The following is a 24,640-nucleotide window of genomic DNA, read 5'->3' as shown; positions in this document are numbered from 1 at the left end:
TACCAGTGAGTTCTCTACGTGCAGACTGGACCACGCTGTCAGAAACAGAACACCAGGTCCTTCATTGCATCCAGCTTAAAGTCTGTTTGCTGGATTTCAATAGAGCCCATCACGTACTGCAAGTATTATAAAAAGTACCCTCCCTGTCCCTCAGTAGAGGAAGGGCCCCAAGGCCTTTAACAGGGGAGTTTCAGGAAAATCCATTTTTCATTTCTGCTCTCCTCTCCACAGCCACCAAAGACTTACTCCCATCTTTCTCTTGTTCCTGCCCCCACTCCCACCCCCTTCAGCTGCTGTCAACAGAGGACTCTCCAGAACTTGCAGAAGTAATGCGGCTCTCAGCAGCAGCTCCAGAAGCAATGCTTGGGGGGAAATCCTGGCCCGTGTGAGAGCTGCACACAAGCTTCATTTGGACACTTTCTGTAAGGGCAGGTCCAAAACTCTCCTGGTCCTTAGCAGAGCAACCCTGAGCCACAGAGGACGCAGGAACCCAGCACCAAGATCTGAGCGCCTGTGGTCCTGGACCTGCCGGCGGCCTCCAGGCTCTGCCCTGGGACTGAGGCCACTGTAAAGGCTCCGTGCGCCAAAGCCCAGCTGCCCCGGATGCCTATCCGCCCAGGCGCTATGTAAAAGGAGGCTTGAGGGGACGCGGGGTGCGGGAGGTGTCAGAGAGATAAAAGGGGGCAAGTGAGAGGTCGGCAAGCTAAATCGGAGAGGATTCTCCAACATTACAACCTGTCGGTGCCTCTCTCAAAACTGCAACCTCCTGGCTTCTGGCACCGAAGCAAAACGCACGAAGCATCCCAGCTTCCCGGCGCAGAGAGGTGGAGGAGCGCCTACCGTCGCCACCCTCCATCCTCGCGCTCTGCCTGTTTCCCTATGCGTCCAGCGCCTGGTCCTCAGCTACCCAAATCTGTAGAAGTGCCAACAGGTGACTGGGTGAGTTTCGTCCCCTGTGATCTCCGTCAGCAGCTCTCCCAAGTTATCACAAACACAAGCTAAATAAAAACTGCGTGTTCTTTATGGACACGCAGCCCTTCAAGACGGATCCCACCCAAATTACCGCCTTTGTTAAGCCCCTTCTTATATGGAAATGCGGGAGCTGCCACTGTCCCGCAGCCAAACGCAGCTTCTTCCCGCCACATGCTCACGTCACCCAAACACTGGGAAAAGCTTCCCGGAGCAGCACATGGTATTTCCAGTATCTCCGCGCTCTCATCACCCAATGCCTCTAATCTCCCTGCACCGTGAGCCCCACGAAAAGGCATCCAGGTGCACCTGTCCCATCCCATCCCATCCCATCCCAAAGGTTCCCAGGCCATCCGGGGCGCGCGCGTGAAAAGAAAGTCCATGGAACTGCATTGCATCTGCAGGTGGCTCGCTGTCTCCCCTTTTCCTTGTTCATGAATGGACTGCGAAGCCGAGCCGAAGAAGAGCAGAGAAAGACGAACTGACCTGTGCTGGGCAAGGTTCCAGCCCAGGTTGGGAGTTCTCCGCGCCTACGGAAGATCGAAGCTCCACCGCGAGTTGGTCCTTGGCGGCGCACCGCCCCTGCTCTCTTCCCTCGGAGTACCCTTTTTTAATTAGCCTCTCTCTCTCTCTCTCTCTCCCCCTCTCCCTCCGCCTCCTGCTTGCGCTGCGCTTCCACTCCCAGCCTCCTGGAGCTGCCTCCGCCTCTCCAGCTGGGCGCCCAGGATCAGATAAGAAGAAAGGAAGGCCCGCCGGCAGCCAATTATAGAGCGGAGGGTGGCCGCGGGGGCGGGAAGTGGGAGGCAGGCCTAAACCCATAACGCCCCCCACTTTCTCTCCTCCTCCTCTCCCCCATCCCCGCCCTACTAGAGATGTGGAGAAGCCAGCCCGTGCCGCCCGCTCGCTCGCCTACCCCGAACCTGGCTGTACCCCCAGGTGCGCGCGGCAGCCGGCTGTGGCGCGCCGAGAGCGAACAGGGCTTTTTCCCTTCCACTGGGGCAGAAGCTAGTGCAAGCTCCCAAACCAGGCCCCTTGCTCGCTTTGGGAGGTCTCGAGTCCTCCTATTTTCAGGTGCTGTGTGCCCACTTCCCCATTCCCAAAAGACAAACCTTGCCTTCCCGCGTCAAAGACCCTGCGCTCCGAGGGAAAGAGGTATCCACTATGAAGGCCCCCTTCGAGCCTCTTCTTCTCCCTCTCCCTCTTGTGAACAAGTCCAAGGGCTCTAAAACGCCAAAGCAGCGATGCTCAGACTTTAAGGTGCAAGGGAATCAGCTAGAGGTATCAAAATGGACATTTTTGTAGGTTACAAAAGGACGAATGTAGGCAATTTCGTGTGGTTGTACCTCATAACTTGCCGTTTCCCCACCCGCAGACATTCTGGTTCAAAGAGCCTGAGGTAAGACCAGGGACTCTGCAATTTTCACACCCGCTGGTGGTTCAGATCTTTGCAGGCCACTCTTTGAGAGGCTCTACCCTGAGATGTGAAGAACAGAAGGCCACCAGGGCCCTGCGCTGGCTCTCCGGATATTCGGTCCCGCAAGCTCACCTGCTGGGTGGGGCCGCTAGAAAAGTCAACACCTTTACTTATTTTTGACCCATAGTCCCCACCGTCCATGCTCGATTCTTCACAGATGTTAGTGGGAAGGTGGGTCGAAACTGAAAATTCAGCAGAACCCTATTTTGTGAGAAAATACTTTCTTGCCTTGGAAAACTGAAAAGAATATTTCACCACCACCAAAGGCTGGTGATGGAGCAAAGAGAGAGGAAAGCAAGTGGTACTCTTAGGTTTCCAAATTTGCCTCCATCATGCCCAGGTGAGAATCCCTATAGAAGGACTGTGATTTGCAAAGTGGTCCCTGCGACATTCCAACTGTCCAAGCTGCGGCTAGCCACCTCCTCTGGTCTCCTCGAATGTGTTATTTGCATCGCCGCGCGTGCTCCGAGCTGCAGCAGGGGTCCTGCGGCTGGAGTGAGTGGAAGGCCCCTTCCAGCCCCCACCGCCGCCCCGCGTCCTTGGGTGTCGCTAGGAATTGGCCTCAGTTCAGCCACAGGGTGCGGCCCGAGCAAGGCGCCATTCGGCTTCCGCGCTTCACTGAATGCAAATCTCTCGGGCCAGGAAGCCGGCGCAGCTTTTTGGGAGACCCGCTCCGACTCCAAGGACTGCAAAGGGAGAGCGCCACCTCGTGTCTGTGCGGGGCTTGGGAGAGGCGGGATCTGGAAAGGCACCCTTTCAGCCTAGATCCACACGTAGGGACTAGAATTCCTGAAATGCAGTATTTATTCCTGAAGACAACCACCACTTTAGTTAGATCTCTTTCCCTCTGCCCCCATACAAGTGTCTACCATCCTCATATTCTGATTCCCCTTCTCACTAATAAAAATTTATTTCTCGTGTTCATTTTTACCAACATGAAGATGACTGACATAAGTTTTTCTTATAATTCCCTTTGAGGAGGTAGTTGCAAGGTTAGCACAAAGTTTAGGTTTAAAGATAAGGCATAGTTCCAATCATTTAATTACACAAAATTGGCCGGGAGCCGTGGCTCACGCCTGTAATCCCAGCATTTTGAGAGGCTGAGGCGGGTGGATCACCTGAGGTCAGGAGTTCAAGACCAGCCTGGCCAACATGGTGAAACCCCATCTCTACTAAAAATATAAAAACTAGCCAGGCGTGGTGGCAGGCGCCTGTAATCCCAGTTACTCGGGGGGCTGAGGCAGGAGAATCGCTTGAACCCGGGAGGCAAAGGTTGCAGTGAGCCGAGATCGCACAATAGCACTCCAGCCTGGGGGACAAGAGCGAGATTTCATCTCAAAAAAAAAAAAAAAAAACCCAGAAAATTGGGAATGGGAGGTTGCCTGATGATTTTAAAATGTGAAATATGTGTGCAAAAACACACAGATAAGCATAATATTTGCTTGATAAAAATCTTATGTGATGATTTGTATTGATTTAGTAATTATATAAAATGGGTTCCTTTTCAAGAATTCTAACTCATCCTTCCTTCCTCTCCTTAACTTTTGACTTCTTGCATTTCACTTTAAATGCAGATAAGCCTGTTAAATCAGAATGGCTGGTTTCAATCAGTTTTCCATTTAGTTGCAGTTGTGTGTGAAGTGTCAGCTTCCAGAGAGGTTATTCAACGCTGATCTTAAGGCCAGTCCTCAGAGTCTGGTGGAGTACTGAGAACTGAATCACAGAAACAAGACCAGAAGATCACACTGAAGTTTCCCTCCTTCGATCTAGGGGGGGGAAAAAAAAAAACAACTGCATATGAATATCTGGGGCCTTTTCAAAGATAACCAAAAATTCCAGCTTCTAACAGTAATTTATTTCAGGACACAAGAACTCTTCCCCAGAGTCTCATTCCAAGTCTGTGACCTGGCTGTGATCCTATTTCTCTCTAAGGACTGCACGCACACCTCTGCCCCTTTCTTGTCTCACATTGGTGAGGTTATTTTGCCTCCCTGAGCCTAACTCCTCACGTGTAAAAAGAGGGGATGGCACCCCGTCTCTACTAAAAAAAAATACAAAAAACTAGCCAGGCGAGGTGGCTGGCACATGGCGTGAACCCGGGAGGCGGAGCTTGCAGTGAGCTGAGATCCCACCACTGCACTCCAGCCTGGGCGACAGAGCGAGACTCCGTCTCAAAAAAGAAAAAAAAGGGGGGATGGCCAGTGCAGTGGCCAATGTCTGTAATTCTAACATTCTGGGAGGCCGAGGTAGGTGGATCACTTGAGCTCAGGAGTTCGAGACCAGCCTGGGCAACATGGTGAAGCCCTGTTTCTACCAAAAAAACAAAAAACAAAAAAAAACCACCCAGGTGTAATGGCGCATACCTGTAGTCCCAGCTACTTGAAGGGGTGAGGCAGGAGGATAACTTGAGACCAGGAGTTCCAGGCTGCAGTGAGCTGAGATGGGGCCACTGCACTACAGCCTGAGTTGCAAAGTAATACCTTGTCTCAAAAAAAAAAAAAAAAAAAGAGGGTAATTAATTATATCTTAAGGGATTGTCATGTGGATTAAATAATAGATGTGTTTATGGACCTAATGCATAACCAACAATTAATAAATGGCAGCTATGTTACCCAAACTGGTACTATCCCCCCACCTTCTGCCCGTTGCACAGGACTGTACTTTCTCAGCTGACCCTTCTGGAAGATTCTCCTTTCCATGTTTCTCAACAGAGGTACTACTGACATTCTGGGAAGGACAGCATGACTACCTCATTCCTGGCCCCATCAACCAAAATCCAATAGCACCCAACCATCTCCTGGGCATTGTGATAACCAAAAAATACCACCACACAAGCTGTAGCAAACCCCAGTTTCAGCTGAACAAATTATTTGCAGTTCTACTCCAACCTCGCTGTAACACCCAGCTGTGATTCTTTTCCCCCAGTCTGGTGTCCATTCTACCTTCATACTCAGCCAGTAAGCAGGCACCAGCTGATAATATGCCATACTTATGAGCAATAACCATGGCCCAAGTCCTGGACCTCCTTTCTTATGATCCCCTATCCATGCTGACTACCCCATTCCTGCTTCTGGGACACCCATATTTGCCCCGATCTTACAATAGCACAGCTGGTAACAGAGGGTTGATGGCCATCACAGCAGAGTGTCTTCCAGACCGTGCCTCACAGTCAAGGGCCCATGTCCCATCTAACTGACTGATGTCTTTGATGTACCAGCTGTTAAGTACTTCGTATCTCACCCTTGGTAGCAGAAGTCTGAATTCCTTTAGGAAATCACCTCCAATCCATTGTATGCAGCTGCAGGGGGGTTGTCATTCAGCTTGCCGTTTTTTGTTTTTTGTTTTTTTTACCTATTCCCCTAGTTAGTGGGCATAGACTCTAAACTAAGCCAAAGAGATACTCTGTCCCTCAAATCCGAGTATTAAGTGGTGGGACACAAGGGCAGAAAAAAATGTTTCCTGAATTTTTATCTCGGTTTATCCTAACAATGATGTCTGAAGGAACACTGTCTCCTAATACCCAGATAGCGCTCTCACCTCCAGCAGGAGCATACCATTGCAGTTATACCAGCTGTTAAAACATTGAAATGTGGCCAGGCGTGGTGGCTCACACCTGTAATCCCAGCACTTTGGGAGGCTGAGGTGGGCAGATCATTTAAGGTCAGGAGTTCAAGACCAGCCTGGCCAAAATGGTAAAACCCTATCTCTACTAAAAATATATATATTTTTTAAATTAGCCAGGTGTGGTGGTGCACACCTGTAATCCCCACTACTAGGGAGGCTGAGGCAGGAGAATTGCTTGAACCCGGGAGGCAGAGGTTGCAGTGAGCCAAGATCACACCACTGCCCTCCAGCCTGGGCAGCAGAGCAAAACTCCATCTCAAAAAATATATATATATTGAAATATTTCCATATTGGTTGGTAAATAGCTGCTTCTCCAATACCCCAACACCCTGAATGTCCTCTTCCCCACCCCTCCCTGGGACCTCTACCTCAGATCTCCCTTTTGATCCCACAATTGAAGAGGTAGCCTGTAGATTTGCTGCAGGCCTCTAGTTTGTGCTCAAATGTAGCTTCCAGCATTCATTCGGATTGGATTGTCCCTGTGCCGCCCTGGTTGCTCAATCTTTTGAATACCAGCCCTGCTCAGAGCTCCAGGACATCTGGCTCCTGTTTTTCTGAACCTTTTGTCTCAGTCCATGAACATCCCCATTAGCTCCAGATTTGATTTATTTCCCTGTTAATGGAAGAAACTCAACCAAACCAACCTTTATTTCACCAGTCCTGAAGCTGGGTCAAAAGCCATGAGACATCTTGTCCAAACTTACCTAGAGTATTAACAACAAAATGAACACTAGAATTCAAGTGATTTGACTCCAAGGCCAGAGCTTTTTCCACTGTAGTGTGCTGACTTCTTTCCAAACAATACAGCGATACCTCCCATGCTCCTGTAGGGTTTTTGTTTTACGACTGCATTGAAGTCCATCACCCTATTTAATACATTAGCTCTGCAAGGTTAAGACATTCAGAGTTGAAAATCACATTGTCTTCTTCTGTCCTTTAGGGTGCTGGAGCCCTCCCTTTCTCACAATTGCCTTTCATGTACTTGAACCAATAATTAAGACATTCCTCATCTTTTCAGCTCCATGGCCCAGATCAAAGTCATGACCCTAACAGCAGCCAAGTTTTTCATGTGTGACAGCGTCGTATCAGTGTATGCATTCTGCATAAAAGATCCTATTCATAGCACAATAATGCTGGATCAGGTCTAAGAGATTATATATTCAGTCACGAGTGGCATGACAACATTTCAGTCAACAAAGAACTGCATATACAGCGGTGGTTCCATAAGAATAAATTATAACGTCACGTTTTTACTGTACCTTTTCTATGTTTAGATAGGCAAATACTTACCATTGTGTTGCAGTTGCCTGCAGTATTCAGTACAGTAACATGCTGTACAGGTTTGCAGCCTAAGAGCAACAGGTTATGCCATATAGCCTAGGTGTGCAGTAGGCTATCCCATCTAGGTTTGTGTAAGTACATCCTAAGATGTTCACACAGTAGCAAAGTTGCCAAACAATGCATTTCTCAGACTGTACCCCTGTCGTTTAGCAATGCATGACTGTATGTGCCAAACCTCCCTCACTTTACAAATGAAGAAACTGAGATCCAACGAATTAAATGCCCCATTTAAATCCCCAAAAAGAGTCAGTGTCAGATATTACTAGATTAAATATCATCGGACAAAAAGCCAAGACTCTTTCCAATAATAACAATATCACAATAAGAAAAAGAACTTTTATCGAGAGGCTTTTGGATTCCAGACATGCTGGGAGAACTGATATGGACTATTTCAATTTTTTAATTATTTTATTAAAATAATTCATACATGTAATTTTTAAAGTTATAAAATACTGAAAACATGTAAAGTAAAAATAATACTGTCTTGCTTTCCAGAAGTAAGTATTTTTTACCCTTTTAGCAGTTTTTTTCTGAGACTTTCAAAATTTCCATACTTCTAAATAACACACATGTACTGCTATGTGTCTATTAATCAGTTATATATATATATATATATTTTTTTTTTTTTTTTTTTTTTTTTGAGATGGAGTCTCACTCTGTCACCCAGGCTGGAGTGCAGTGGCACGATCTTGGCTTACTGCAACCTCCACCTTCCAGGTTCAAGTCATTCTCCTGACTCAGCCTCCTGAGTAGCTGGGTTTACAGGTGCCTGCCACCATGCCTGGCTAACCTTTGTGTTTTTAGTAGAGACAGGATTTCACCATGTTGCCCAGGCTGGTCTCCAACTCCTGACCTCAGGTGATCCGCCTGCCTCGGCCTCCCAAAGTGCTGGGATTACAGGTGTGAGCCATCATGCCCAGCCCTATTAATCAATTTTAAACATCATTTATATATTTCCTATTATGGCAAAAATGATAGGCTCTCTTATGCTGCCATCCCCCTTTCTCCTCTTCTATCATCCCAATGTGATTAGATTACAATTTTGGTTAAATCTATATTCAGCATTTTCATTCATATGCTATGCGAATATTATTCATATGGAAGCATCAATGATTATTCTCCTTCTACATTTAGTTTTTCCTGAAGTTAATAAATGACCTTGCTTTTTCATTTTCTTACTTTTCTCTTTGCTTTTTGCTAGTTCTTCCTACTACTTCCAACAGCCTCTCAGTACAGGGTTCCATAATTTACATCAGGTAAATTTTTTTAGACATTTCTCCTTCTTTGGGCAGTTTTCCCTCTTAGAGCCGCTACTTGGTTGTCATGCTGGCCTTTGTTTTTCTACTGTACTTAGAAGTTGCTTTGCCTTTTTCCAAGACTGGATTCTGATTGCCTGGATATGACGGCTCCCTCTTTCCTGGCACATGCCCTTGCTCTGGTTGAGTACATCCTCCAGGAGTTTGATCTGGTTAAAAAGCTGGTTCTACAGTAGCAAGCATGGTGATGACAGCTCTTAGCTATCTGTCTTTTGCGCCAGGCTGCTTCCATTTGAATGGCTGCTGTCCTAGTCAGTTCAGGCTGCTGTAACCGAATACCATAGACTGGGTGGCTTAAACAACACAAATTTACTTTTCACAGTTCTAAAGGCTGGGAAATCTAAGGTCAAGACATTAACAGCTCTAGTGCTTGGTGAGGGCCTACATATTGGTTTGCAAATGGCTGTCTTCATGTGTCCTCACATGGTAGAGAGAGAGAGAGAGAGAGAGAGAGAGAGATCATCTCTTTTGCCTCTCCTCTTAGAAGAATACTAATCCCATTCATGAGGGCTCCACCCTCAGAACCTAATCGGCTCCCAAAGGTCCCACCTCCAATACTACCACATTGGGGATTTAGTCTGCAACATATGGTTCTTTGTGGGATGGGGGCCAAAAATATTCAGCCTGTTGCCACTGACCTCTATACCTGGGCGCAATTCTCATTCCACAGGTTCTCTCTATTTCTCTCATGTGCTGGATATCCTGTTTTCAACTGTACATGTCTTCCTAGTTGTACGTCATTCCCTCATGTTGAATAAGGATATTCCCCAGTGGTATCCTAAGATAGGTGCGTGATGAGAGGAGACAGATTTTTCAGATCTTGTGTTTTACCCTCACGTTTCATTACAAGTTTGAGGGGCACAGAATTCTAGCTTAGAAATAAATATTCCTTCACAATGGTGAAGGTGTTGCTCCCTTCCTTCCTTCTTGCTTCCTGAATTGTTGCTATGATTAAGAAGCCATTCTGACTTCTGGTCCTCTCTGAGTGAACAATCTCCCCAACAACCTACTCCTCCTGCAAGGTTATAAAATCTTTTTGTCTCCTATGCTTTGAAATTTCATGATGGTATGCTTTGATGTGGGTCCAGTTTCATCCATTGTACTAGGTACTCCATAGATTCATTCAATCTAGCAATTCACATGCTTTGTTTCCAGAAAAATCTCCTTAAGCATCTTATTAATGAAATCCTCCCTTCTATTTTTCTATTCTTTTTGTCTGGATTTCCTTTTTCAGATAATAGACCTCTAAGAGTGATACTGTAATGTTATTACTTTTTCTTTACTGTTTCTTTCTTTATCTTTTTGTTCTACCTTATGGATTTTGTCACCTTACTTTTAAATTTTATTTTAATTTCTTCATTTCCTGGCCTTAAGAGATTCACTCATATTGGCCTCCCAAAGTGCGGGCATTATAGGCATGAACCACTGTGCCTGGTCTTATGTTTTAGTTTCTAATTTCTGTTATTAGATTTTGATTTCCAATACATCTATTTTGTTTTTTTAAAGGTTTTTATAATAGTATCCTATCCTTGTTTCATAGGTACAACCTCTCTGAAGATATTAACAATTGTGTTTTTTAAAACTTTTTTCTCTCTGCATATACTTTATTTTCCAAAAGACTTCGTCTCCTTCTTTGTTTGGAATTCCATCTCCATATTAGGAATTTTACTTAGATTTCTGCTATTCCTTGGTGGCCTGAGTATGAGAAAGTATCGTGTGGTTCCAAAAACAAAAACCAAAAAATGTCACCAGGCACGGTGACTCACGCCTGTAATCCAAGCACTTTGGGAGGCTGAGGCGGGCAGATCACCTGAGGTCAGGAGTTCGAGACCAGCCTCAACATGGAGAAACCCCGTCTCTACTAAAAATACAAAATTAGCCGGGCGTGGTGGCGCATGCCTGTAATCCTAGCTACTCAAGAGACTGAGGCAGAAGAATTGCTTGAACCTGGGAGGCGGAGGTTGCAGTGAGCAGAGATTGCGCCATTGCACCCCAGCCTGGCCAACAAGAGTGAAACTCTGTCTCAAAAAAAAAAAAAGAAAAAAGAAAAAAGTCTGTGTAGAGAAAGAGCAAGAGAAGGTATACAAAATGTTAACAGTTGAATTTATGTAAAGACTATATGAGTATCCTTTGCACTGATCTTTCAACTTTTCTGTAGTTGCTTTTTTTTTTTCAGACAGAGTCTCACTCTGTCTCCCAGACTGGAGTACAGTGGCACCATCTCGGCTCACTGCAACCTCTGCCTCCCGGGTTTAAGTGATTATTCTGCCTCAGCTCCCGAGTAGCTGGGATTACAGGCGCTCACCATGCTCAGCTACTTTTTGTATTTTTAGTAGAGACAGGGTTTCACCATGTTGGCCACGCTGTTCTCGAACTCCTGGCCCCAAGTGATCCACCTGCCTTGGCCTCCCAAACTGCTGGGATTACAGGTGTGAGCCACCATGCCCACCCCAAGATTTTAATTTTTCAAAGTAAACTTCTGAGACATAAAAAGAAAGGAGAGCAAACGCAGAGTGGGAGATTGAAAAAGGGATTGGAAGCTGAACGTGAGCCCCTGCTTTTTAGGGTGACCTTCACTGTAGCCCTTTGTTAAGAAGCCTCAGGGTCAGTGTCTTTATTCTTTCCTCTTGGGCGGGCAGCTTTCTCAAAGAGTGCACTTCCTCTCCCTTGCCTCAAGGATAAATCTGGCGGCCAGAGTTCTGATTGAACCAGTCGGCTTGAGGACTTTGAAATCAGCACTCCTTATGCATATGGCCTCTTAATCCGCTATTGTCAGTACCACACCTGTACTCTCCACTGCACGGGTTCACTCTCGGGCTCAAACCCCCATGTTTCTCCTTCTCCAAAGAATAAACCTCAGTTTTCTACCAACATACAGGAGTGTAGCATTAAGGAGAGGGACTAGAAATTTGCCCTCTTAAACATCTTCCACCCTGTGGTAGGTAATTAGTTATAAATGAGGTCATGAGGGTCGAGCACTCCTGATGGGACTCATGCCCTTACCAGAAGAATAGGCCAGCTGAGAAGCATCTCTAGGGGTCTATAAAGTGGTACCATTACACTCTTTATTTTCAGAAGAGGGAACTCGGGTGGAGAGAGGAGATTACCAAGATTACTATGGAGTTTGCAAATGGAAGGGAGAATTCAAATGTCACCAAAGCTAATATCCTTAACACTATGCTGATCTATTTCCCCATTCACATTCTTTTAATCAGCTTAATTTCATGTTGCCTATTTTTTCTGTCTTTTAAAGAAAATTACTTGACTATTCTAAAGAAGCCACAATAATAAAACACCCCCCCAAAAAAAGTGAAAACTGATGACAAGGATGAAGCATTGTTACCTGTTACCTGTTGCCTATTGGTCAAACCAATATGTTGCTAAAGGAAAAGAAGTAGTGATTGCATTGTACATTGAGCCTAAAGCTATGTCTCAGACTATATCCTGCTATTCATGCTGTTGCTCCCATATACAGCATAGTTCACGGATTCACCAAGGCTAGCCTCAGGCCTCTGGTGAGACTTCCTCCAAGAACCTACACCCTAGAAAAAAATTTGGGGTAATATATAACCACCAAGATATATCCACTAAGACTAAAGAGACATTTAAAATATTAATAGGAGCAAAACTTTAAACCAAAGGAAAGACATCCTAAGGCAACATTTCAAGAATCAGCCTTGGGAAGATTGAAGAGGGCCAGAAAGTCTTCACTGAGGACATTTCAGATTTTCCAGAGAAATGAGAAGCACACAGAGCTAGAAATAAAGAGAAAACCACAGAGATCTCTTCTCTTAGAGAATTGAAAGAGCAAGGAGACAGAGAAGGCATGAAATAGAAAATCTTGTATGGGTCTGGGTTTTGGAAAATTCTGTTTGTTATGCTGTAGCGAAGTGCTCTGCAAAAATTATTATTTGTTTTGTTTTGTTTTTAGCTGTTATTCATGTATGTAAGTTGTGGTTCATAGTGTCTCTTCTGATTTATACCCTTTGACGTGTTAATTAATTGATGAAACTTTTGTTCTCAAACTTTTTACTATTTCAATCTAAAACCTTCAGATTTGTCTGAAAATTCACCATGGGCCACTAGACCAAGAATTTCTCTACTGTGCAGTAGCCTCAGTGCAGAAGCTTAGAGGAAACCAAGCTGAGCACTGAAATCAGTTGGCAGTGCCCTGCTCCCTCTGTGACTGTATTCACTTAAAAGTTGTCCAGATTATGTTCTCAGGATCAACGACCATTTTATTTGTGTCCCTAGCAACTGCCTTAGCACATATTATCAATCCAAAACATGTTCTCTGAATGAATGAACAAAAGCAAGAATGAATGAGCAAACCACCATATTCCAGCAGAGCACCACGATGGTTTAGAGCTTGTGTTCGTCTCCAGGCTTTGCCCTCATGAGTTGGGTGACATTAACTAAGTTATTTAAGATATGCCTTCTCATTAATTTATGCCACAGATATTACTGCTGGGCTCTGAGTACGCATGGGGTGAGCAAAACAAGTCCATTGGCCTTGTGGAGTCTAGAGTCCAGCTACACAAACACACACTAACAAAACATGAAGTGCTCTGATGGTAGCGCATTGAGGCGCGAGAGTGCAGGTATTATGCAACTTATTCAGGTCGAATGATCAAGAAGTACATAGGTGAGGAGGTGACCTTTAGGCTGACAAAAAGAGAGACAGTCAGCCTTGAGAAGATATGAAACAAAAGTATTCTGAAAAGAAAGAAAAGCTTTTATGAAGTCCTTGGGTTTTCAATGAAACAATTGAAAAAAACAAAAAGAAAACAAAATCATTGGGCAAGAGAGAGCTTGCACAGGCCCAAATTATTTTGAATGAGCAGAGTTTGGTGAAATCAGAGGAAAGAGACTTAAGTCCAGGTAGAGTGGATCAGAGACTTCGTAATCCCAAGACTTTGGGAGGATCACTGGAGTCCAGGATTTGGAAACCAGCCTGGGCAATACAGTAAGACCTTATCTCTACACACAAAAAATAATAATAAATAATAATTAAAAATTAGCCAGGCATGATGACATGTGCCTGTAGTCCTAGGTACTCTGGAGGCTGAGATGGGAGGATTGCTTGAGCCTGGGAGGCACAGTTTGCAGTGAGCCAAGATTGCGCCACCACACTCCAGCCTGGGTGACAGAACAAGACCCTGTCTTGAAAGAAAAGAAAAGAAAAGAAAAGAAAAGAAAAGAAAAGAAAAGAAAGAAAGAAAGAAAGGTGGTAAGAGACACAAGAGGTGAACAAGGATCAGACCTTGGACAACCTTGTATGCCAAGGTAAGTATTTTGACTTTATCTTGGCAATGGAAAGTTTTAAGTAAATGAGGGAATTGGCCAACCCAGAGATTCTTATTTAGCTGACCAGGAGCAGGGGCAGACGGGTATTTTATTAGAAGCTTCTCAGCGATTCTAGCACACAGCCAAGGTTGAGATCAATAGTCTCTATATTCCTGCAGGAGCAAACCTGCTTTACTCACATCCTTCACCTGCTCTGATCCTCCCAGTGGTGGCTCCTTCAAACAGAATATGGTGTAAATATATTGGCTTAGTAATCAAGTTCCTCCATGTCTGCCTTAGCCTAACTTTCCTGTCTTATGTCCACTCAACTTCCTAGACAAACTTTATAATGTAGATTAAGGGTGTGGGTTTTGACGTCACACAGAGCCAGACATGTTACTTTATCCACATTGTAGCATGGTAGTTATAGTTACCACTTATCATGTTTAGGAGATTTAATTTTATAATATCTGGAAAGCTCTTCACCTATTATTTAGTAAGCACTTCCTAAAAGTCTGCTCTTGTATTATTCCCTGATCCCCAAATAGAATTTTCCTAATTCTGCCCTTTGTCTGATGTTAAACCATATGAACACTTATCTATTCCCATCTACCTAAACAGAACCCACCCCTCCTTCAAGTTCCTGCTCAATACTACCCCAGGTAGTACTCATCTTTGGCTCCTTTGATCCCTTATAGTCATTATTGTGTATTTTGGAAAATACATACGTATTAATTTGAGAGAGCTCTTCTCTCAACTCTGCTTTTTAGAGTATTTCTTGGTTTTTGTTTTTGTTTTTGTTTTTGTTTTGCCTCGCACTAATAACTTTTATTTTACTCAAATTAGAGCAATAATCTTCCATACATATCTTCCCTGCCCAATTCAAAGAAAAAAGAATCCAAAATGATTAGTAAAGAAAAATATAAGACTTAACAGACCCTTTAAATTTGTTTTAAATATTTTGAATATTTAAAAAGTGTTTAAAGTTTGTAATTCCTAGTAGGAAAACATTATCTGAATGAATACCCTAATGGCAAACCACTGTAAAATGCTTCAGCTGCATTTGGGGGAGAGGGGTAGGGATTATCTTCAAAGCACCCCAGCTCTCTTGATGAGAAGGTCAGAGGCACACTGGTTTGTATTATTGCAACATCCATAAGGTGATCTAGGTTGCTTTTCCTTCAGCAAGGGCTTTATTTATCAGAAGGGCATTACGCTTGACCTCCAAATTTGGCTGACAATTTACTGATGAGATTCATAACCTTTGGGTTGCTCTGGTATTTTGACATATTTGCTAGGTTCTGAGCCACATCCTGGAAGGCCACCATAACTTCTGGATCCTGCATGGCTGCAAGAACCTCTGGATCACTAAGAATTTCACTGAATCCAGGCATTCCAGCCATTCCAGGCATGGCCCCTCCCATTCCAGGCATTCCTCCGGGAAAAATACCAGGCATTCCCCCAGGAAAGCCACCTGGAGAAGAGCCATACTGAGCTCCTGACTGTCGTCTGGCTTCTTCCTCCCTCTGGGCTCTCTCATGCTCTTCTCCAGCCTTCTTAACTGTTTCTATTATTTCTTTGATCTCTCGCTCTTCACGTTTTCGCTCATACTTTCTCCGATGTTCTGCAATTTTCTGTGCCCTAAGTTGAACTTCTTTCAGCATTGCACTGGCATCTTCATCATAATCCAATTTACAGGCAAGGGCAAGATCATGGGCTGCTTCTTCCCAGTGGCCTAGAAGTCTGTGTGCTTTCCCTCGCCACTTGTAAGGCTGAGCTGAATCAGGATTTATCTCAATGGCTCTGTCACAGTCTCAGATAGCGCATTTGGCTTCTGTAATTTGACGAAGCCACTGGCCCTCTTGGCATACAAAACAGCCAAGCAAGGATTCAGCTTGATGGCATCTGTGAATAAGTCAATGGCTTTCTGGAGCTCACCATCATTTAGGGCTTCAATAGCAGCCACTTTTTTATCATTTGCCTGATCCATCATCTCCTCCGTTATCTCTGCATTTTCATCTCCCATTTCTTGAGAAGAATCAGTGTCTGTTTCAATCACACCTTCTTTATCAATTTCTAGATCACTTTCCTCACTTGATGGTTCGTCTGCCTTTAAGTCTTCCTCCACCTTCTTACTATCAGGTTTTTCTTCCTTGGTATTTTCTTCTGATTTAGCTTTCTGAGTAGCAGGTGGTACTTTACCCACCATGCTCTCCACCCACTCTCTCAGGAAGCGCATTTCCTCGGTGTGCAGAACGCTCAGATCCTGCTTACACATTTTCACAAAGGTCCGAAGCTCACTTTGCGGGAGTCCATGGTAGAGAGGTGGTGGGCGCAGCTGGGGGACTACGGCCCTGTTCCAGGCCCAGGCGCTGGCTCCGCGTGACTGCGCAGAAGGGGGCCTAGAGTGTTTCTTTCTTGTCTGCCCAGGTGGAATGCATGCTTCCTTGGAGCATGTTCATTCATAACGCAGTGATTAAAAGCACAGATTCTTGTGCAGAATTCTGGCACCACTACTAACCTTGGACAAGATGCTTAACCTCTTTGTGCCTGTTTCTTAGTATGTTAAATGGGAATAGTAAGAGTACCCACCATGGTACTCATGGGCATGTGTAACTATCAAATGAATTAATCCATCTAATTTAATTAATCCCTTCGAGCCTCCAGAAGAGTGTCAGGGACACAGTAAGTCCTCACTGTTAACTAATGTTAACTGTGCCAGATACTGCTCTGTATCTTCCACTATTTTTATTCCAGGACTTTTGGGTAATGAGGCCCTAATATATGTGTGCATTTAAAATTCACTCCTATGAAATTGTATAGGTAAATATGCCAGAAATAAATTGTATGAATATTTGCACAAAAATGAGTCCTAAATGTTCAGCTAATAATGAGAAAAAGGCCGGGCATGGTGACTCATACCTGTAATCCCAGCACTTTGGGAGGCTGAGGCGGGTTGATCACTGAGGTCAGGAGTTCGAGACCAGCCTGGCCAACATGGCAAACCCTGTCTCTACAAAATATACAAAAATTAGCTAGGTGTGGTGGCACACACCTGTAATCTTAGCCACTCAGGAGCCTGAGGCGGGAGAATCGCTTGAAACCAGGAGGCAGTGAGCCGAGATCACGTCATTGCACTCCAACCTGGGCGACAGAGAAAGACTCCATCTCAAAATAATAATAATAATAAGAAGAAGAAGAATAAGAAGAAGAAAAATATATGTTTCTGACTAATTTGTAGTGGCACTTTTATTCTCATCTCCATCAAAAGTTCACATCCATGAACACTGTGGGTACATTATCAGAATTAACGGAATTCTAATAACTTTGACATTTGTACCTTTAGAAGCACTCAGGTTAATGTAGTTCTGTAAAAGTCTATAATTTTATGCTGTAGTACTGCACAAATTCTTTATCCTGAGTATTAGATTGCCATTATTTAAAGCTGAAAGAGTGACATCCTTGTGAAATGTTTCAGTCGAGATAATAAGCAGCACAGTGCCTTGCTCATAGTAGAGGTTTTCAAAAAGCCTTGTCAGCTTACATTTTATTTCAGCAGAAATCAGAAGTGGTCTTAGCTGGCTGAGGAAGTCTTTCTGCTTTAGTTTCATCTGTATGGAAACCACCTATTATAAGCCTTTTTTAGAGAAGCAGATGTGCGAATTATCAACTCCAACATAGGATCTTATTTGTAATAGGGACTTGGTAAATGTTTGCTACGTTGAATTGAACAAAATTAATCAGTTATGCCTCTTCCATCCTTCCCATGTGGCTGTCATCGGTTTTAAGGCATCTACCTAAGTCCACCTGTGTGCCGCATGCTGCAACCAAGAGAGCAGCTGGCAGAAGGCTCAGGGGCCATTCACTTACTTCCGTGTTCATCCATCCCCTTTGACCTGCCCGATGAAATTCTAGGTATCATGGATACACAGCAAAAAAAGTTCCTTCCATCTGGAGTTTACTCATGGAAGAGACTGACAGAAAACACGGAACAGAGAAATATATAATATAATGTCACTGGTTAGTGATGGAAAGAAAGTTAAGACCCAGGGGTGAAAATGGACACAAGCTGCCCTTTTAGATGGGGGGGGTCGAGGTGACTGAGGAGGGCATTTAAGCAGGCAGCCACCCTTGGAATTAACTGGAGGAAGAGTGCAGGGAGCCCCAAACACAGTCTCTAGGGATGTTGGAACAGCTAGGAGGCCTGTGGGGCATAAGAGGAAAGAGTAAGAGTGAGATCAGAGTGGGAAGAGGGTCCAGATGTCGTAAGTATCGTAGCTGGGTCCAGATAGCATAGACAGACTTTGGATTTTGTTCTGCGTGAGTAAGGGATTTCTGAACCGTACAATGATATGGTCAGGTTTAACTATTAAGATGCTCACTCAAGGCTGGCGTGATGGCTCATGCCTGTAGTCCCAGCACTTTGGGACGCCGAGGTAGGCAGATCACGAGGTCAGGAGTTCAAGACCAGCCTGCCTGACCAACATGGTGAAACCCCATCTCTACTAAAAATACAAAAAATTACTCGGGCATGGCGCCTGTAATCCCAGCTACTCAGGCTGAGGCAGGAAAATCGCTTGAATCCAGGAGGCAGAGGTTGCAGTGAGCCAAGATACTGCCAATGAACTCCAGCCTGGGCAACAGAGCAAGACTAGGTTTCCAAAAAAAAAAAAAAAAATTAGCCAAGTGTGGTGATGCGCACTTGTAGTCCCAGCTACTCAGGAGGCTGAGGCAGGAGAATCGCTTGAATCCAGGAGGCAGAGGTTGCTGTGAGCGAAGATCGTGCCACTGCGCTCCAGCCTGGGCAACAGAGCGAGACTAGGTCTTAAAAATAAGAATAAAAGCCGGGCGCGGTGGCTCAAGCCTGTAATCCCAGCACTTTGGGAGGCCGAGGCGGGTGGATCACGAGGTCAGGAGATCGAGACCATCCTGGCTAACACAGTGAAACCCCGTCTCTACTAAAAATACAAAAAACTAGCCGGGCGAGGTGGCGGGCGCCTGTAGTCCCAGCTACTCCGGAGGCTGAGGCAGGAGAATGGCGTAAAACCCGGGAGGCGGAGCTTGCAGTGAGCCGAGATCGCGCCACTGCACTCCAGCCTGGGTGACACAGCGAGACTCTGTCTCAAAGCATCCATATCTGACTTTCTCAGAAGTTTTTCTTACGAAAGTCTTACTTCCAGGAGTGATAATAAGAGTAATTTTTATGAGATAGCCATTTCACTTTCAAAGCTTCCTGAAATAAACTATCACGCATGATTTTTATCACAAACCTATAAATATAGGAAGAGCATGTAGTATCATCCATTCAGAAAAAGAAATGGAGGCATGAATTAAATAAGAAAAAGGATACTTGTGATGATGTAGCCAGTCCCTAGGAGGCACTACCTCACCAGTATGAGGGTCAACGTGCAGCATAATTAATTGGCTTGATATCTCAAATGACACAAAACATTTCCATTCAGAAATCCAGAGGAGGACCCAGGACCATAAAGGGTTAGATATATTCCTTGCTTAGAGGTATTCTGCATAGGGACTCGGCCTGAAACTAGAGGAGAGATGATGATGAACCTTCAGCTCATTCCAAACCTCTGTGAAGTGAACCTGCCAAGTTTGATCTGTCAGCACTTGTGATAATGAAATAATTTATGAGGGTCTGTGATGATAGAATTGAACATGATTTAAAAATCTTTCCTTACTACACAGAACAAAAATGCACTTTCAACTGAGAGATTTCAAATCAACAATCAAAATAAATGTATCCGTCTGATCTTTGGAATGAGTTACATGTAGCATAGTTGACTAACTACTAGGGACCAATTAGTATTCATTTGTAACACTGGAAGGACTTTCAGTTATTTTATTGAACACCTAAACACAACTGTATCTTGGAGAAGAAAACAATTCTGTTGATGAGGATGTGGGATTCTACTAAACCTGAATCATGTTTTAGAAAAAAAGTTGTCTTTCAAAATAGTAAGTATAGTGTACATATTGGTACAATTGAACTTCACAATGAAAATGACTGTTGGTCATCACCAAGTCTGGGGGGCTAATTGAAAGAAAGAAATTGATTTGGATGACCTTACACAGTCTTTCCTGTTTTAATAATTCTATGATGTATGCAAGTGGAATTTTCCTGGAGTCTCAAGGGTATTCTTTTTGTTTTTCCAAACTTTTTTATTGTACAACAGCAACCACTTCTACACACAGTTGATCTTATTAGTGTGGCATTTTCTTGCAAATTTGCCCAGAAAAGGGGCTGTTGTGATGTCTTCAGAGTTCATAATTTCTTGGTATCCACACTAAGTTTTGTATATATTTTTACCTGGTCAATTCTAGAAAGACCCGTCAACAAGATCAATTCCAAAAGAGTTGAAGCTGTAAGATTCTTCATCTGGAGTTAGTTAAGTTTTCTATAATGAGGTAGTGGAAAAAATAAGAGCTAATTCCAGCCAGAGGACACTCATTCAAAATAATAGAATCATCCGCTGGAAAGTGTTTGGGAGATCATCTCTATTTTCTGTTTCCAGGCAAGACATCATCTAAGCCATTTCAACTCCTCAAACTACTTGCAAAGTTTTGGAAGGCTCCAATGAAAGAGAACCACATTCTCTGCTCCCTTTCCATTGACAGCCTCATTATTGGGAAGAGCCTTTCATTTCTGGAAATCAGATAGCTCTACAGAAGACAGAAACCTACACCAGACTGATTTTGCCAAGAGGTCAAAAAAAAAAAAAAAGCTTGTCTACATATAAAATATGGCTTTAAGTCAAAGTTGATGAATTTAAAAAGATACTGAAATAGTATTGAAAAAGACTAACACTATTCCTACTTAGTATCTAAATGTTTCATTCAGATTTATATTATTTTTAAATAGGTTTTTATATTTTCAGTCAAATAATCCATGTTTATTATGGAAAATTACAAAAGGGAAAACAAAAGAAAAAAATCACTCATAATTCAACCTCCCAAGCATCTACTGTTAATAATCACTTTTGTATAAAACAATTTCCTCTCTATGAAAAAATCTCCATGAATGGTTTCTAAGGATGGGCTCATACTTTTTACAATTTTTTAACTTTTTGTACTCACTGGCCATTGCACCACCATCTTTCCATGTTTAAAAATAGATATCTACCAACACCTGTGAAAAGAAGGGAAGAAAATTTAAAAATGATAGATAGAAATGGATATCTATATGATAATTTTAATTAATTTTAAATTAAATATATTTGATGTTTCAGAAATCACTTTAGACTTCCAAGTCTGGTGAAACTAGGACAGCCTGCATACCCTTAACAACTTCTCCACTGAAACAACCAAAAAGCTATATAACATATTTAAACAGGTGCTTTCTAGATGCATGGTTAACCTAGTGAGAAAGTTTTTAAAAATCCATAAAGGTCAAAAATTAGTAAAAGTCTCCCGTGAATCCAGAAAGGTGCACACACACTCAGGCGTGCTTTTGTCCTGGGGCATCTGCAAAACCCTGGAGACTGAGTTTTGCTGTGACAGCCTCACAAGCTCAAGGCTAGGGCCTCCTAAAAAGGAATTTTTCCAGGAGATCCCTACAGAAAGCTGGCAACGTAAACAGTCATACCTTCCATGAAAGTGAGATCCAGAAATAAACCTGCTCTCAGAGCAAACAGTAAATAATGTATTTATTTCTTTTTAATCTCGGACCTGGATAAATAAATGAGGAGAGATTTCCTTCTGAGATGTACAGCCCTAACACAGCCTTCATCCAGGTTTGTAGCCTGAATTCATATGATGTGCGTGAATTTCAACAGCTCATGGCTAAGAATTATTTTAAATGGGTTCCAGGTTGATATTGGTCCTAAACACCTAGCAAAAGCAAATTCACTACTTTATAGAGGAGCTCACTTTAAACATAGGCCTTGAACAATTCCAAGTATAGTGTTCCAAGATATACAAATAACATGATGTTTTAAAAAATCACAAAACCACATAAGGAAGTAAGACACTATAAGCAATAGGCAATGGAAATAAAGCAAGTGGACAACAGACTCATATCTACAAAGACTTTAGATAAGAAGATTCATAAGCATGCAATAAGTTATGTTTAAAATATTTAAAGAAAAGAGAAAATTGAAAATATAAGTAAGAATAAAAGATTATTAAAATAACAGCATATCTGGAAGAAAAAAGGAAGTTTCTAGAAAAGAAAAACCTAGTACTTAAAAAAATAAAAGTTTAATGGATCTAGAGAATAGACAATAAATCCTATGATTTTACAAGTCAGAAAGATAGCAAGATATAAAATGAATATACAACAATCAATAGAATATCCATCATATAAAAACAAACAATGGAAGAGTGAATCCCATTTACAATAACAATTACAATAGAAATAGCCTTAAGAAATTTTTAAAATCTACATGAGGGGAAAGTTAACACTTCCAAAAACTTAACTTGTGAACTTAAACAAATACGCAGAGAATGACTCAATGTCATAAAAATGTCAGTTCTCCATAAGTTAATTTTCAGATTTAATAAAGTCCCATAAAAATGCCAAAAAGATTTGATTATCTTAAAATGAGATAATTTAATACTAAAATTTATATGAAAAAAATAAACATGCATGAATGGTCAGGAAAACACTGAAAAAAAAAAAAAAAAAGAGCCCTCAAGGGACAGGTGGAGGCAGAAATCTCTGTCATACTCAAATATACCAGAAAGCCATTATAATTACAAGATTATTGTACTAGTGCATGGACAGATTACTTAGTGGAATAGATTAGAAGGCACAAGTATATATGGAAGTATAATGCATGATAAAGTCGACGTCTCTAATTACTGAGGCCAAGATAGACTTTTAGTAAATGATGTTAGGTTAGGACAATTGAAAAGCCATATAGATGATAATATTGTATCCTCATAGTCCACATAAGAAAGAAAACCCCAATGGATAAGAAAACTCATTATAAAACTGAAGCCATGCAAGTATTAGAAGAAAACACAGATAAATACCTTTGAAATCTGGTGATGAAAGGCTTTCAAAATATGTCTAAAAATCTAGATACAATAAAAGATTCATGAACTCAACTCTATAAAAATTTTAAAAAATTTTAAAGAACTTTCAAATGACACAAAACTCTGTAAACAAAAACATAGACAAATGATGAACTGGGAGAAAATATTTTCAACACATATTGCAAATAAAGAACTAAAATCATTAATCTGTAAAGAACTTATAAACATCAAGATTAAAGAAGGACCAAAACCTTATAGATAAATGGGCAAAATACATGATGTAGACAATATACCCATGAAAAGATACAAAATGTTCCTAACACTTATGAAAAGATCTTCTATCTCATTCATAATTAAATCCAAATGAAAACGAGAAAAACATTTCACATCTATCAAAGTGGTCAAAATTAGTACATACAATGATATACTCTGTAGGGTAATGAGCACTCTTAATATATAGATGATGAGTGTGCAAAATGATGCAATCTCTGTGGATTGAAATTTGGCAATATCTAACAAAACTCCATACACATTTTATGCTTTGACCCAGCAACCCGACTTCTGGGAATTTGCCCTGAAGTTTACTTTCGACAATATGAAAATAAATATATACAATGTTATTTATTAAGACATTATTTGTAATTGCCAAAATACTGGAAACAACTCAAAAATTGGTATATAGAAAATTGACTGCATGAATGATATATCCTTGCAATACAATACTGTGCATCTTTTTTAAAACAATAAGGAAAACCTATATGAACTGATATAAAATGATTTCCACGATTTATTTATTTATTTTGAGACAGAGTCTCACTGTGTCACTCAGGCTGGAGTGCAGTGGCGTGATCTCAGCTCACTGAAACCTCCACCTCTCAGGTTCAAGCCATTCTCTTGCCTCAGCCTCTTGAGTAGCTGGGATTACAAGCACCAGCCACCATGCCCAGCTAATTTTTGCATTTTTAGTAGAGACGTGGTTTCACCATGTTGGCCAGGCTGGTCTCGAACTCCTGGCTTCAGGTGATCCGCCCACCTTGGCCTCCCAAAGTGCTAGGATTACAGGCATGAGCTACTGCATGTGGCCTGATTTATTTTTAAAGAAAATAAGCAAGATACAAAAGCCTGAATGGGAAAAGGTGTCGCTCTCTGAGATCGAAAATGCCAAAAGAGTCTAGAATAAGAGGGAAATTAAAAATGCTGTTTTGGGTCCAGAGTGGTGGCTCACGCCTGTAATCCCAGCGCTTTGGGAGACCAAGGTTGGTGAATCACCTGAGTTCAGGAGTTCAAGACCAGCCTGGCCAACATGGTGAAACCCTGTCTCTACTAGAAATACAAAATTAGTCAAACCTGGTGGCACATTCCTGTAATCTCAGCTACTTGGGAGACTGAGGCACGATAATCGCTTGAACTCAGGAGGTGGAGGTTGCAGTGAGCTGAGATCATGCCATTACATTCCAGCCTGAGAAACAAGAGCGAAACTTTGTCTCAACAGAAAAAACAAAAAAACTGTTTTGAACTAATTAAGCTTCAGATGCCTTTGAATTCTTAATTTTAGTATGATCTAATTTATTGATATTTTCCTTTATGGTTTACATTATTTGTATCTTGCACAAGAATTAAAATACACTTTAATTCT

General features: G+C 42.5%; 1 protein-coding gene and 1 pseudogene across 3 annotated transcripts in view; both read right to left on the bottom strand.

Annotated features, from left to right (window-relative positions):
• COL14A1 (collagen type XIV alpha 1 chain) overlaps nt 1–1,707 on the bottom strand; it is a 251,894-nt gene extending 250,187 nt beyond the window's left edge. For 2 of the 3 annotated variants that reach the window (XM_008001446.3, XM_008001447.3), the window contains exon 1: nt 1,456–1,698. The gene's annotated coding sequence lies outside the window, so the exon portion shown is untranslated. Of the gene's footprint in view, nt 1–1,455 lie in introns of all 3 variants that reach the window. The other variant, XM_008001445.3, reaches the window with a different exon arrangement.
• Nucleotides 1,708–15,184: 13,477 nt separating this feature from the next.
• LOC103237718 (hsc70-interacting protein pseudogene) lies at nt 15,185–16,322 on the bottom strand (annotated as a pseudogene).
• Nucleotides 16,323–24,640: the final 8,318 nt, after the last annotated feature.

Source organism: Chlorocebus sabaeus, chromosome 8, assembly GCF_047675955.1.
Source record: "Chlorocebus sabaeus isolate Y175 chromosome 8, mChlSab1.0.hap1, whole genome shotgun sequence".
In the NCBI taxonomy this organism is placed as follows: Eukaryota; Metazoa; Chordata; class Mammalia; order Primates; family Cercopithecidae; genus Chlorocebus; species Chlorocebus sabaeus.
The sequence above is the reverse complement of the archived record's forward strand: the minus strand, read 5'-3'. Positions and strand labels throughout refer to the sequence as shown.